Source organism: Agrilus planipennis, unplaced genomic scaffold (genome assembly GCF_000699045.2).
Source record: "Agrilus planipennis isolate EAB-ADULT unplaced genomic scaffold, Apla_2.0 scaffold53, whole genome shotgun sequence".
NCBI classification, from domain to species: Eukaryota; Metazoa; Arthropoda; class Insecta; order Coleoptera; family Buprestidae; genus Agrilus; species Agrilus planipennis.
Window position 1 is genome coordinate 1,050,647 of NW_020438880.1, and position 15,136 is coordinate 1,065,782.

The 15,136-nt window shown below is 34.7% G+C and overlaps 1 protein-coding gene across 1 annotated transcript in view; it reads right to left on the reverse strand.

Moving 5' to 3' along the window:
* LOC108733126 (apoptosis-stimulating of p53 protein 2) overlaps window positions 1-15,136 on the reverse strand; it is a 237,484-nt gene that overhangs the window by 119,452 nt on the left and 102,896 nt on the right. The gene's annotated exons all lie outside the window — the stretch shown is intronic.

Genomic DNA, 15,136 nt, shown 5'->3' on the forward strand with positions numbered 1-15,136 from the left:
TACTCACGCCTAGTGTGTATTCTTTCTATCTTCGCGCAGATTTCTTCAAGGCCACAATTCTAACAAATTGAAATGGACTTTACGATGCTGTTTCGTGAAAAGGTGATGATTATTGTTTGTTTTTTAATTCGTCCATATTCACAAACGTCCATCACTAAAAACTTCGTTTTTTAAGAATCCTCGTACATAAAAGTCCAATTGTGAACTTTCTGGGTCATTTAAACATTCAAATACCGCCGCGATTTTTTGCATAATACATTTCGGAATTCTGAGTAACTTTTTCCTATAAATTTTTTCGATTATTAGACACATTTTTCACAGTGTTGCCTTTTAAATGAAACTTTCTTTTTCCTACTTCCTATCACTATGTCTGGTAAATAAAGTTTAGATAACACAGATATCAAAATAGGGAGCAAGTCTTGTTTAAAAAATTTTCAAGTTACTTTTAGTTGGATCACAACGAGCACAATGGGAACCTTTTGGGGGCACGTTGTATATTATGATGAACTATTATAAAGCTATATTAGGGTATTTAACACACCAATTGTAATTCAATTGTTCTTGAGGATGCTTAATAAGTTAAGCGAGATGATTGAAACTCCAAGAGAAATCTCTTTTGAAGGAAATTCTTGTTTTGTAGTTGTTATGGATTTGATGGAATTAAAGATAATGAAATAATGAGAGAAGAGGATTAGATAAGCATGCTGCAGCCTTCGAGATTGCGGTGATTATAATACGATTTTATAGAATTTTTATTATACCCATTCGACGGTGGATGTTGAATGCTTAACTGCTTAAAATAAGGTTACAAGTTACAGCAAAAAAGTCATTAAAGCGAATTAAAATCTTTTAGTCATTTAAACATAACTGAAAAAATACAATTCACCATTTTTCGGAACGTGAAAGGGAAATCAAATATCCATTAATTATTTAGTAAGAGGTTTGAAAGAGTCTGAGATTCAATCAAGCAATGAATGTTACGATCCAATTAAAAAATATTAAAAAATAAACTGAAATTAACTTTCTATCTTCTACAGATTGCCCCAAATCAATGGGGAAAAATTGTTGCTGTAGCCACACCTCGCCGAGGATCGAACGCAGACTCCCTGGTTTAAAACACCATTAAAAAAATGTGTGAGTAGCAACAACAGCGATCTAAGATATAACAAGTTTCGTAGAAAGTAACTACATAATCATCAATATATATAAATATTTTGAAGAGGTTAATATTTTAATGTATGTGTTGTCGTTGTGCTGATGTCACCTCTCGTAGCTTAGTGGTAGAGTACTGATGCGTAAAACCTGGGGCCCGGGTTCGATTCCTGGCGAGGGAGTGAGAGCAGCAACAATTTTTCCTCACCAATTTGAGGTTATCTGTAGTGAGTAAAATTAATTCACTAATACATTGAATTAACACTACAATAAACTCTCGTAGACTTAGATATACCTATTCGTAATTAGGTACTAANGGATTGAAAGTTAATTTCAGTTTAATGTTTAATATTAAAATAGTAGCCTCTTCAATAATATTTTTGTATTGTATATATAAAAATATTGATGTTTAATGTCGATTTTAAAACGTTTTGTGTTTGGAGATATCCACCTTGTCCAAATAAGATGAAAGCCTTTAGATTTAGACCTTTACGACAATTGTCAGCAATTACTCAAAACTCAAACTAATTTACTTTACGACACTAAACCATCTATAATTTTCTACATATAACAAACTGACTACTGACACAAACATTTAGCGTGCAGACCGTGATAGTTATTGCATGTGCAGTTATCTGCATCGGTCGTCATAATCACAGAATTCGCACTGGCGTTCCGGCATCAACTTCTTCTTATTGTATTATAATCCGGTCAGTGTGTCACACGCTCCGGTAACATACATACATACATTACATTTATGTATTCAAGTATACATATCACATGTGTGTGTTGTATGCTCTAATTGGCTGTATGCCGCGACTGGTGAAACTATGAAAGACGAGAACCAAGGCACCAACAACAGTTTGCAGGAGAACTGACTAATAATACAGCAAACAAATCCAAATGGAAGCGAACATCATAACTTATTTAGCGGCAATTACTGAGACTAGATACTAAGCTGTAGAATCTGCGAAGTGCGAAGTGTCAGACTTTTTGCACTTCAGCACACACACACATACATATATGAGTACACACATTCATTACTGTTCTCTAGAGAACAACATTGTTTTAGCACAATTTCCGTGAAGAGAAAACTGTATTTACAAATGTACCCGTCCTCATTAAAGTTAGCTCCCATTTTTGAATCTACTAGACCAGGTATCGGCAACCTGCGGCTCGCGAGCCACATGCGGCTCTTTAGTTGTGAAGCTGCGGCTCTTTGGTTTCATATAAAAAAAACATTTAAAAACCGTTTTGAATCGATTAATGAGGATTAGGCACCGATTCCATCTCTCAGCCACTTGTACTCGTTTTGCACCGCATCCCAATAGTCTTCCAGATTGTTACAGTGAGGAAGAAGTTGGCATTTGGACTGCTGACTATCTTCGGATCGACATATTCGTGCGAGCACGCAGCAATTTCGTAAGACGTATTATTTAAAATATTTAATGTTAAGTTACCCTTTTGCTCTAGCTTTAGGGAAATGCGAAGATTAGCGCAGGATAGGAAAGAGCGGAGGTGCGTGTCGAACCAGTCTTAGGACTGACGACCTTATGATGATGAAGTTATCCTTTGATAATTTTACGTAATCCGGAGGTATTGCGCGCCCACCGCATTAGTGGCTGGTGGGAATGAAGCACTCAAAAGTTTTTTTTTCTTAACAAAAAGTTCATGGTGCCAGCATTCTGTAGACGTCGTCAGACGTGGATAGCAATTTCAATATCATACGATCTCGTCGCACACCGTAGATAGTTTCAGAAAAACACAGACCGACTCTACCTTTCTTTAGACAGTGTTTTATGAATTATTATTAGCAACCCGCACCGGCTTGGGACAAATTGTGGCTCAGTTTGTATTAAAATATTAATTACACTATATTGTAGCCTTGAAAAAGTCCGACAACCTGAGCGAAACGTTGGCTGTGGTTTTTTTTTTAATAAAGTAAAATTAAACCCCAGTATTACTTTGATAAAGAAGAATTGAATACAAAATAGGGGAAGAAGATTAGATAGCATGAACTTTTTGTTCGTGTTTGTTATACGTGTCTAGTGTTTACCACGCAGAGGAAGCTAAGCCGTGGATTTAGTTTGACAACTCGATATCCTTATGGACCTTGTCGAACATTTTTGAATCCTCCAAAATGTAGCAATTTTCCATAGATGGCGTTCACCACGCAACTTTTAGTAATTCGTGTAAGTTGTTAGTCAGAAGTTTATAGAGATTACTCAGCGACATGGCTCAGAGGTTTAGAGCATCGCTTAGCATTTGAGAGGCTCCGGTTCGACTTCGAGTCCGTTTGTCTTGGTCCAACTTTTTCTATGGTTTCGTTGCATCATTTAGACAAAACCCCACTGAAGTTGGCATGGGAAAATTAGCAGGCAAATAAAAACCGTAAAATAATTTGCCGTAAATTAGCCCCTAATTAGCCATTAAATTCAAAAATTAGCCATGACAAATATTCAGAGCAACTTTCATGATGGTTTATAAAAGTATACACTTAAAGTGTATTTTTTTTTTTCGATATGTAAATCATATAAAAATTAAAAAGTACAATTTACTGAGCATGTTAGCATCAGTTAATCATAAGTAAATGTCCGTCCCTTTGAAAATATGAATTTTATATTAAGAAGCAGTTTCCATAGTAATAAGTTTCCTGCTTGCAATCTAGGATCTAAGTAACAAAGAAACGTTTCTTATAAAAGAAAAACGAAGAACTCGAGCTTGAGAAACAAATAACTAAAGTTTATTAACTTCCCCGCCTTGTTTCACACGGTTTTATCAGTTTTTATAGAAGGTATATTAGTACATATACCTTCAACGTACACATCAAGTTCAGAGAGAAAATCAGAGCACATCATACAAAGAAAAGGCTATTATATATGTAGGAGATTCTTGAAGTTTCATCAGGTAATAACGTGCGCATTAACATGCATATATGCACCTATTCGGCTAGTGCAAGTAAAGTAATTCATTTTGCACCATCTAAAAGGGTTTTACCTACTTCCTGGAACTTTGACGGCCCGGTAATTACAAGCTGTCTTACACAGAGTCATTTAGCATCTCAAACGTAGATGGTAATCAGGTTTGCACGGAATGATGCTGTGCTACAGCACCTAATGCTCCGCTTTCCTTCATCATCATCATTTTCTTCGCATTCTTCTTCAATATATATATAGCTATGTACTACCTAATACTTACGTCGACTTTGTAAAATTGACGAACTCAGAATAATTTAGTTTTAGGTTGTAAAAGGATTGTAACCGGTCTAATTAACGTTTTGTCCTATTTTAAGAGGAAATCGAATGCTGTCAAATTAACAACTATTCAATATTGTTATTAGCTGAGAGCGTTCCTCTCTTGTTAGGCATCTCTGGCGGCAGCGAACGTTAGTGACTGGAGTTAATTAAGAAGGCATTGTGTATATATTATACCTACTAAGCTGCAAGACTTTATTTCCTTTTCAATTAAAAATTAAAATTGTAATTGAAAGCTTTTGATTTTGATGCCTAAAAAATAAAGCCAAAGAATTCGTAAGGTTTTTAACTGACTTCAAAAAAGAAAGATTCTCAATTTAAAGCGTATGAATTTCTTCAGATATATGTACAATAATTATACTTCGTTTAGTTTCTTTAGCGATGTGACCTTTAGAGTGACCGACGCAAAGTAGAAAAGAACAGCACAAGGTCAGAAAAGGAAGGAGACAACTCTCGGCCAAACTCTCAACCGGTAAGGAGCGTATAATCCGTACAATACTGCACTGAAAAATTGACCATTTTATCTACTGAAATTGTATTGCTCGAATGTACTGCTATTAGATCAATTACTTCTAAAAATATCAACGAGATGTTTGTTTATATTTGAAGACATATTAAAGGTTTTAAAGCTTGTTTTCGACACGCACTACTATTCATGATTGAACAATACGTACTTTTGATAAGTACTGTACGAAAAAAAAATGTTTAATGTATAACAGTCGAGAGTATAATGAGCTTTTTTCTCCCTACTTCCGATTTTGCCAGTGCGCATTCAAGACATTGGAAGGGGCATATCGCTAGAGAAAGTAAACGAAGTATACCTAGAAATTCCGCGGTCGGTTTGAGTGATTCTGTTTTTTATTTGAAGGGTGTTAGCACCCTTTAAATATCGTAGAAACTTGTTCTTAACGAATTCAACCGAGTTGACTCGCTTATCAGCAAATAACTAGACTACACTTCTTATAATGTTAATATTTGTAGATATTCTTTGTCGCCTCGCTCGCGTTGATCTTTTTTGTTAATTGATTTTCATATAAAAGCACTTAAAAATTGCAAATAACATTTAGGACTTTAGTAGATATTGTATATTTCAATTCAGTTGCGAACAATCTAAGTATGATATGTTGGACGACCACATAAAACTAATTTTTATATCTCTCGAGAACAGTATTTTTTTCTTTCTTTTACCCTATGTCCTTTTTTGTGTCCCTGATAATGTGTGTAGAAACGTTTATGATGGTCGGTTGAGTACATAATGTGTGAAATCGTTACAAGCAAACATACATTGGCATTTATATCAGTTTGGATTAGATGTAACTACAGTAAACAATTAAACACTAAAATGTATAAAATATATAATCATTAGAAGAAGAAAAAGGCATTAGGAAACCATGGAGCGCTAAAAATTTCCATTAGTGAATAAAATAAACCACTAAAACCTATGATTCCACAAAAAATATTGTATTTACAAAGTTTCGATACCCAAGGTGTCATCTGTATTTACTTAGAAACTCATCTTATGTTCATTGTACACAGTATTTATTACATTAGCGGCTTCGTTAATTGTTATTTTAAAATAAGTATGTAACTGTATAATTTAGTTCATCATCATCATAAGTTCGTCAGCCCTAAGACTGGTTGGACGCGTACCTCCACTCTTTCCTATCCTGAGCTAAACTTCGCATTTCCCTAAAACTAGAACAACCCACATCCTTAACTATTTTCGAACAGTAATCTAATCTAGGTCTACCTCTACCCCTCCTAACTCCTGTTTCTGTCTTTGACTAGACCTTCATGTCTGAGAAACTGTCCTACCAACCTACCTTGCCTATTTCTTATTGACCTCCATAGAGTCCTATGTTCTCCTATTCTTTCTAATACCCCTTCATTTCTAACCTCTTCTACCCACGATATCCTCATCATTCACCTGTAACACCACATTTCGAACGCTTCTAACCTTTTCTTTTCCGCCGCGCCCACTGTCCATGTTTCGCACCCGTGCTTTATATCCCTACTACTTAACACGTCTTCTATATATCTGCATAAACCGCTTCTACGTCTTCATCACTGTGGACCTAGCGGCATGGTCTAGAGGTCCTCCCGAATGCTAAGCAATGGTCTATGCTTAGCATTCGGGAGGACGCCGGTTCAATTCCGGGTCCGTCTGCCTTGGTCCAAGTTTTTCTGTGGTTTCCTTGGATCACTTAGGCAAATGCTGGGGCAGTAATATTCCAAACATAATCTTTCATTCTCTTCTTCTGTCTTCATTTCGTCCGTCTCAACTAGCTCACCCGTACCACCACCCACCCATTCCCACCATTCCTGAAAGCAGGCTGAAGAGGGCCTTCCGCCCTACCTTCCGGCATATTCCGGAGGGACTGTCCGCACACCAGCATTACTGGCTGGTGGGAATGAAATACCCAAAAGTTTTTTTTTTTGCTGCACCTGCACTAATACCGTTTTTACCATTAAATTTAATAGGTAAAAGTTAAAAACGAAGGAAAGATAATAATATAATCATCATAACCGCATACGAAAAGATACACTCTGTGTATTCTATATATATTTTGTTTAAAAATCCAAAAACAAGAATTAGAACGGCATTTAATTCAAATCACTCAGGCCGTGTCCAGTATTTTAATTTACAAACGCACAAATATGCACTGCATAATTAAAAATTGTTATTTATTACAACAAATTTACATTAACGTTTGTTGCACGCGAATTTAAGTGTTTTTATCATAAAAGTGCAACCAACGCATTTCAAATTCACTTTGGAAAGCTAGTTTTAGAATTAACGACCTTACATAACTGTTTAGCGCCACGACTGCACGTGCTGATTATATTATTTTTTCTTTTTGCCTTTCCCAATTACATCACGCAAGTATGTATGTACTAGATACATGATACAGGTATTTACAAATCTACGTTACAATTGCTGATAATTCACGTGTCAAATGAGAAAATTTAATTGTTAATACTTAATTAATTATTATATGTATATTTACAGTATACATCCATGGACAGTAGTCCGCTGACTAACTAATTATTTATTTGACTGATTATTTAATAAAATTTCTACTAGATAATTTAATATAGGTGCCCTATATTTGGCGACAATTTAAAAACATTCTAGTTGCAATTTTTTTTTGGACTGTTTCATTAAATAGCAAATGATCCTGATAGGTTTTCTACAAATGTGTTTGCGCACGTATATTAATTACGTTAATAGTACAGTACGTGTCGAGGGAAGAAGCAGGGTTTTTTCAGTCTACATGTGAATTGCCACCCGAGCCGAAGGCAACGGTGGCAAACATGCAGTCTGAGATAACCCTGTTTCTTTCCAAGTTATCTATCCTATTTTTTGTCATGTTTGTGCGGTAAGCTTAGGGTTGCCACCCGTACTTTATTATAAAGTATTGTACTCTATTTCGACTGTGCGTACGTTATACTTTACAAGACACATAAAGTACGCAAAAATACTTTATTTAAGGCCTTAAGTAAACATCGTAATTTTGTAAGCGATTATTCGAAATTCAGAGTATTTTTACATCAATAATATTGCACAGAAAAATGGCAAGCCATATTTACGGAACAACCTGATTTCCCAAATCTGTTCAAAGTAGTGTCACTTTTGCTGTCCGTTCCGGCCACTTCAGCATTTACAGAAAGAGTATTCTCTGTTATGAACGCAAAGTGGCGGGACGACAGGAATAAAGCTTCATTAAAACTAATTAAAAATGAACTTTTAGTTTACTTAAATCTTTGTTTGCCATGTTTAGAGGCTATTAATGTATTTAAGTGCGACAGCAATTTGTTACTGGCTGCTAGGTGTAACAAAAAATATGTTTTTAAAAACAAAAAATAAAATACTTTATTTTTATGTTGAGTACTTTTTTTTTGAACCATTTAGTCGAGAAATACTTTATGTAAAGCCTGTAAAGGTGGCAACCCTAGGTAAGCTCGTCATTAAATTGATGGTGTGGCGAAGTAAGAGTAAATTATTTAGAGGTTAGGAAGCCATTGTTAATTGTATAATTCTTTCTGCACATACCTATAAACTTCCTCCTCACTGCATGCGTTCAATGGCTAATTTCATTGCCTCCTGATTGAAAAACGGCTAAAAAAAGGTCATACCTTCCCTATTTCATACCACGCAAAACGAGCTTTCCGCAGTAACATAACAAAAAAAATTGTATTCTCTAAAAGATTTTACTAGACTATATTGCAAAGTCAAAACAAAAATATTTATGATCTAAGTATTATATTTGCAGCCCCTAGCCTATTAATTGTAAGCCGATTTTGATGAATAATGTGTTAATCGATTAGTAATTATGGTCCGGATGACATAAGCTACATTTTATACGAAAAAAATCAATATGAGGGATGTTACATAAAAAACGTGGGAGTATCGAATGGGATTTAAAATAAAAGAGAAAATTCTGAGTTCGTAAATATAATTGGTAAGTAATTCATGATGCTACACGATCTCCTAACCATTAATATAACTACTCCCAAGATGTCAGCAGTGATATTGTTTAAAGTAGTCTCTTAAATTTATATTATTACAAGTAATCAAAATGTTTTTATTGGTGAATCAAATTCTTGAATTTATTAAATGGACTCTTAAACCCAAATATTGCATTTCTGCACTAGTTACGTTAATCATGCAACATTTTTTACTTGTAGAATGTACATGTATTTGGAAAAACCTTACTCCAGAATTCATCACAGTATCAAAATCCATTATTAACTATTAAATTTCACTCAAAAAATACTTTTTTCAATTACTTAAATNAATTTTATTATGTATTTATTTATTTTGGTTATGCATTGTCATGCCAGTAAACACAACTGATACCCTGGCGCAAGTTCGTATTTGACCACCAGTCGATGCAGCATGTCCAGTGTCTCATGCCAATAGCAATAGAGTATTAATACATGCTAAAAGACAGAAAAGCAATTTTACTATATTATAGCGTTTATGAATACTACTATCGGTAGTTCCCATCATTTCACCTGTTTCGTGTTAGAGTTTAGTCAGGGTTTATTATTTTTTTCTTATTCCGTATAAACAATTGTTTTACCAAAACTGTCCTAGTCTAAATTGTTTAATTATTAAGTATACTTCATTTACTTTCTGTAGCGAGTGTCCCTTCCAATGTCTTGGATGCGCGCTGGCAAAATCGTAGGTAGGGTGAAAAAGCTCATTATACTCTCGAGTCTTGTTCATTAAACATACTTTTTCATACAGTACCTGCCAAAAGTTTTGTTCAATCATGAATAGTAGTGCGTAGTAATTCGAAAACAAACGTTGAAGCCTTTAATATGTCTTCCAATATAATAACAGCACGTTTGGGCAATGCAATTGTAGTGGATAAAATGGTAAATTTTTCCGTGCAGTACTGTACGGATTATACGCTTCCTCTTCGGTTAAAAGTTTGACCGAGGGTTGTCTCCTTCCTTTTCTGGTCTAGTGCTGTTCTTTTCTACATTGCGCCGGTCAAACTGAAGGTCACATCGCTACAGAAAGTAAACGAAGTATACTTACTACTCATGCTTTAATATCATTCTTCTTTTTGTTATTGCAACAAATGTTAAAACGGAAATGGTTAAAATAAAATAATGTTTAAAAAACTGTAACCGACTACAGATTAAACAAAATAAACTAGAAAATAAGAAACAATTTAAGTGGTGATTGTCGTCATCGTCCTATTGAGTAAAACAAGTCTTTTGAAATGCCATGTATTCCTGTTTGATTCTATTGAAGTCTTCTAGCAGTTTCACATTGTTAAGTTTATAATCCAATTCAAATACTGTGCTCGTGCGTTGTCAACTACAAACAAAGTCAATGGGATGCCGTCAATTAAAGATGAGAAATATCCACGACCACGGCATTTGAATTGAATTATATCGTTATCAGTGTGAATCTAATAAATGACTTCAAAATAATTAAATAAATATGAATATCTAACATATCAGAAGAGTTGTTTTATTCTCTTGTCTCTCACTTTTTTGTTTAGTTTATTTTATTCGATAAATAATAGACAGTGGCCCCTGTTAATTAATATAGAAGACCCAAATATTCCTAGAAATTCCATACTGCCCATTGATAAAAGGAAGTGAAATAATGCGTTTAACATTCTTTACATTGAAATAGCAAACACTACCGGCAATTTAAAGTTATTGAACAGCAGATCGAGGCAACGGAGATTAATAAAAAGAGCGCAAGAATGTCCTTGAACGACGTTCAAACTATCCCGTTCAAGGTCAAGGTCACCCAGTCGAAGAATGTACAATTATTCGCGGGTGTTCCTCAAACACGCTTTTCGATGGCGAGGAGAGAAACGGGAGAGCTGAAGAGAGAGACAATTGCCAGCATCTTATAAGATTTATACGTATGCATGTACACTCAGTAACAACATTAACGTTGTCTAATTCCTTGAGAAAAGAAACTAAAAATATCTAAATAAAAAATAGCAAACACCACCTGCTCTGCAGTTTCCGTAAAACGTCATTTAACGACAACTGCAGGTGATTCTCACTCAATAATTATCTAGAACGGAATTCATTATACTGCCCATAAACTTGAAGATTCAGTTTATAAATTTTAACAAGAAATCTGTTACAGGGTGAACATAAACGAGGCATTTTAAGAGAACAGGATTAAATACGGGTAGATTACAAAAACCTTTACTAATAGAAACTCCACAAAAACTCCACAATAATTATTTCGACACTGTGTTAGATAATTATATCAATAACAATAACACTCACAACGAAGAATTACAAAACCTTTATTTTTTTCCTTTTTCTTAAAATAACAAAATTAATGAAACTCTTACTAATTGGAAAAAATAATTAGACTGTATATTCGAAAAGACTATCTCAGAATGAATCCTCAAAAAGCACCAAACCCCTTTCGATAGCGTTGGCCTCGAAACTCCAGACTGTTTATGTTTATATTTCAATGTTTTTTACATGCCCATGTCCCATAATTTAAAACTGCCGAGGACGGAGACGACCGGGAGGGAAAATGTCGCCAACAACTGTGTGGCTTCTTCAATTGGAAGAATGACACATCAGCCAGTTTGATTGTGATCTTACAAAATTATTTCGACTGATTAGGAAATCATGAAGGAGTTAATTGATTTGAAACCTAACTAAATATTCGATAACTAACTTGTGGGTGTTTCATTCCTATCAGCCACTAATGCTGATGGGCGGGCAGTCTCTCCAGACTACTCCGGAAGGTAGGGCGGAAGGTCTCTTATTAGGAATCGTGGGAATCGGTGGGTGGTGGTTCAAGTGAGAAAGATGAGACGGACGAAATGAAGAAAAAATAGAATGAAAGATTATCTGTAGAATATTACTGAAACCACAGAAAAACTTGGAGCAAGGCAGACGGACCCGGAATCGAACCGGCGTTCTTCCGAATGCTAAGGAATGGACTAAACCACTAAACCTCTAGGCCATACCGCTCGGTAAATACACGATAAAAGAATGTCATTATTTATACCAAGTGGGTTAGTTGGGGTTAACAGTAGAGATCGGCCGGGTACTCGGTTTGGATCTGGTTCCAACAGATCCGGCACTTTTTTTGGGGATCCAGCCGACTACCGGATAATGGCGCCGGGAACCCGACAGTGCCGGGTAATTCTATACTATCAGACAGAAAAAAGGAAAAAACAAAGACCAGCAATAGTAACTTAATATATATTATAAAAGCCTACCTAATAAAAATAGGTAATTAAGATTCTATTGTGAATTTGGGGTAGGTGGTTTATCCTAATTTGCATTATTTACTGATTATTGTATTAAATTATTCCTTGTTTTGATGTACTCCTTGTGTCGTGGGTGCCTTGGCTAGGGTACAATTGGTTTTTCTGCCACTGGTATTTCCTGGTTATTTAACTCTAAAAGAATCTAAAGACGGAGTAGCGGATTTTTTTTAGTTTTAATAATATTTTTATCAATCTTCAGTATGGGATTGTTGATTATATAATTCATATTATAGTAAATAGTGTAACTTAGTGATAATTATTGTATATTGCAGGGTTATTCCAGATGCCTGATGAAGACTCAATTATTGTTTAACATCCTGATTTATCCACATTTCTGATATGCAATAATTTATATTTGATTATGGATGATAATATTCAGTTTCTGTCACCGTTTTTTTTGTTAATGTACACATCGAAAAGAAAATATTCGATTTTGTAAGATCCGATTGGAGTTCACTTTTTCTTTTATTTATTCGCGCACGGAAAAATAAATTAAGCGGTGAGGCCAGCATCCCCCTCTCCTTATTTCGAAATAATCCCACATTCTACCTATAAATCATATAAGCAAAATGCCCTAAATTACTTAAAAAGTGGTGTACCAGACGGGAGAAGGTTGGGACGACATGGTTTTTTGCGCGTCAGGTCTCTTAACTATTATTGTAAACTACTGCACATCCATGGGCGTGGAAATATTAGATACCATACTACTACTGTCGATCGAGAGCTTAACGCTTAACGCTATCGGCGTTGAGGTGTGTACGTATGTGTTCTAAAGAGCGGGGTGTAATTTTTTCTGCTTGTGCACAATTAGGGGTGGGTCGTTTACGTTTTCACCGACAACGAAACGAAACCGTTTTTTTTTTAACGTCAACTAGTTGATAAACTAGTTAACGTTTCAACGTTAATAGATCAACGTTGTTTTGGTTACTTTTGTTGAAGGAGTAATTGATCTATTTTTTTTTTACTTTTTGAAGTTTAGGTCTGATCGAAGTATAATAAATTGTTATCATATTTATTTATTCTACTTCTTTTTTAATTATTTCATATTATTAAACGAGAAATAATTCCTAATATTTAAAAGACTAAAAGCATACATTTAAGATTCTTTTATAAGCAGTTGATAAACTAGTTAACGTTTCAACGTTAATAGATCAACGTTGTTTTGGTTACTTTTCTTAAAGAAGTAATAGGTCTATTTTTTACTTTTTGAGGTTTAGGTCTGACCGGAGTATAATAAATTGTTATCAGACGTATTTATTCATCTTCTTTTTTAAATATTTCATATTATTAAAAGAGAAATGAGAAAAACCATTTTTTTATTTAAATTAGCGACAACGTGTAGGTATAGTACAGTAGTTAAAATTATTTTTTATCAATTAAAAATATGATACCTGTAATACGTATATACAGTTTAATAAATTAAATGATTTTAAGTCATTAATGAAAAAAGAAAAATACAGAATAGCACAAAATCTGCTATTTAATTAATAATTATTCATTTATTGAGTTAATTTATTTCGCCTAACTAGTCACTCGATGAACCTGTTACGGCAAACGTGCAGATTTTTACATTTCTTCTTGTTTGGATCTCCTACAGCAAGAATAGCATAATTCATAATACAATAATATCTACCTAACTATATGTTGGCGGGAATTTTATTTGGGACTTGGGTGGTAGCAGTAGTAACTGACCGAGGGTGAAGGGTATCATAAATCTTAAACGTATTGGGTTTAAATTCGGTTCATTTCGTTTTTTTTTGGTGGTGCTGAGCGTTACATTTTTAAACTAGTTGAATTTTCAACTGGTTTACTGACTAACGAAAAACAGTTGAAACGTTCCTGGTGGAGAAACGGTTAAATAAACTAGTTCGTTGATTCAACGTCCACCACTATGCACAATACCTACGGTAGTTCATCAGCTTCTGTTGAGGAGAATAAGAATCTATGCATTATTCATCTTTTGTGTTTCTCGCCTAAACATCCCGACGGTAATTCGAGAGAGGCAGCAAGCACTGTGCAAAAATTCAATATTACTTGTAAGGCTAAACATGAGCGTCCATTGCCTGCCGTTACGTTGGGTTGCTTCTTTCACGGTCGTTACAGTCTTTTTATTCCTCTCTTCTACTCATTCCACTTCCACAGACTGACATGACGACCATTGTTTGACCAGCGACCGGTCGTCCATCTATCGTAGATAGAAACTGTCTTTCTATAGACTCGATCGTTATTCTTCTATACGGCAATATATACTGTGCCTTTGTCCAATTCCACAAACTACAGGATGGAGAAATTTTAAAAATGCGAACCAGTACCACCAACTCAAAAAGGATTGTCACTGTCAGTAAAAGCTGACTAACTTTTCTTTCAAGCATTGCGTCTTCCATTTAGTCGTAAATTATTCTTGTATTAGACACTGCCCTTGCAAGTTTTTTGTATCAACCTTCAAAATTGTCTCATAAAAATCGAAAAGAAAATAGTAAAAGAGACTGTAGTAAATGAACAAAATGAATACTTTTTAGTTTATCAAAATCCTTTCAAACAAAACCTGATTTTTTTACGCTTTTTTACGGTTCTGTAACTAAACCAAAAATTCTGAACTCCGTGTACCAAAATACTTCATCGTAATCTCCTGAAGAAGGAGTTATAGTGGATTCCACTACTATCAAAAAGATATAAGGGCTAACTTTTGGTTTTAAGATTTTAGTATTTTAAAAAGCAAAGCAATATTTTGTTTCCTCTTCTATCGGTAACATTTCACTAAATATTCCATGACAACCTTACTTCAGATTACGTGAGTGTGTATAATATTCCAAGTACGTGACATATGACAATTTCGTATTGCATGACAGACTGTTTTGAACTTAAACTTACTATTCTAACTTTAACTCGTGAGGAGTCTCACACCAGCAGCTTTTATTCTTCGTTCATGTTCATTGTTGTCAGGTA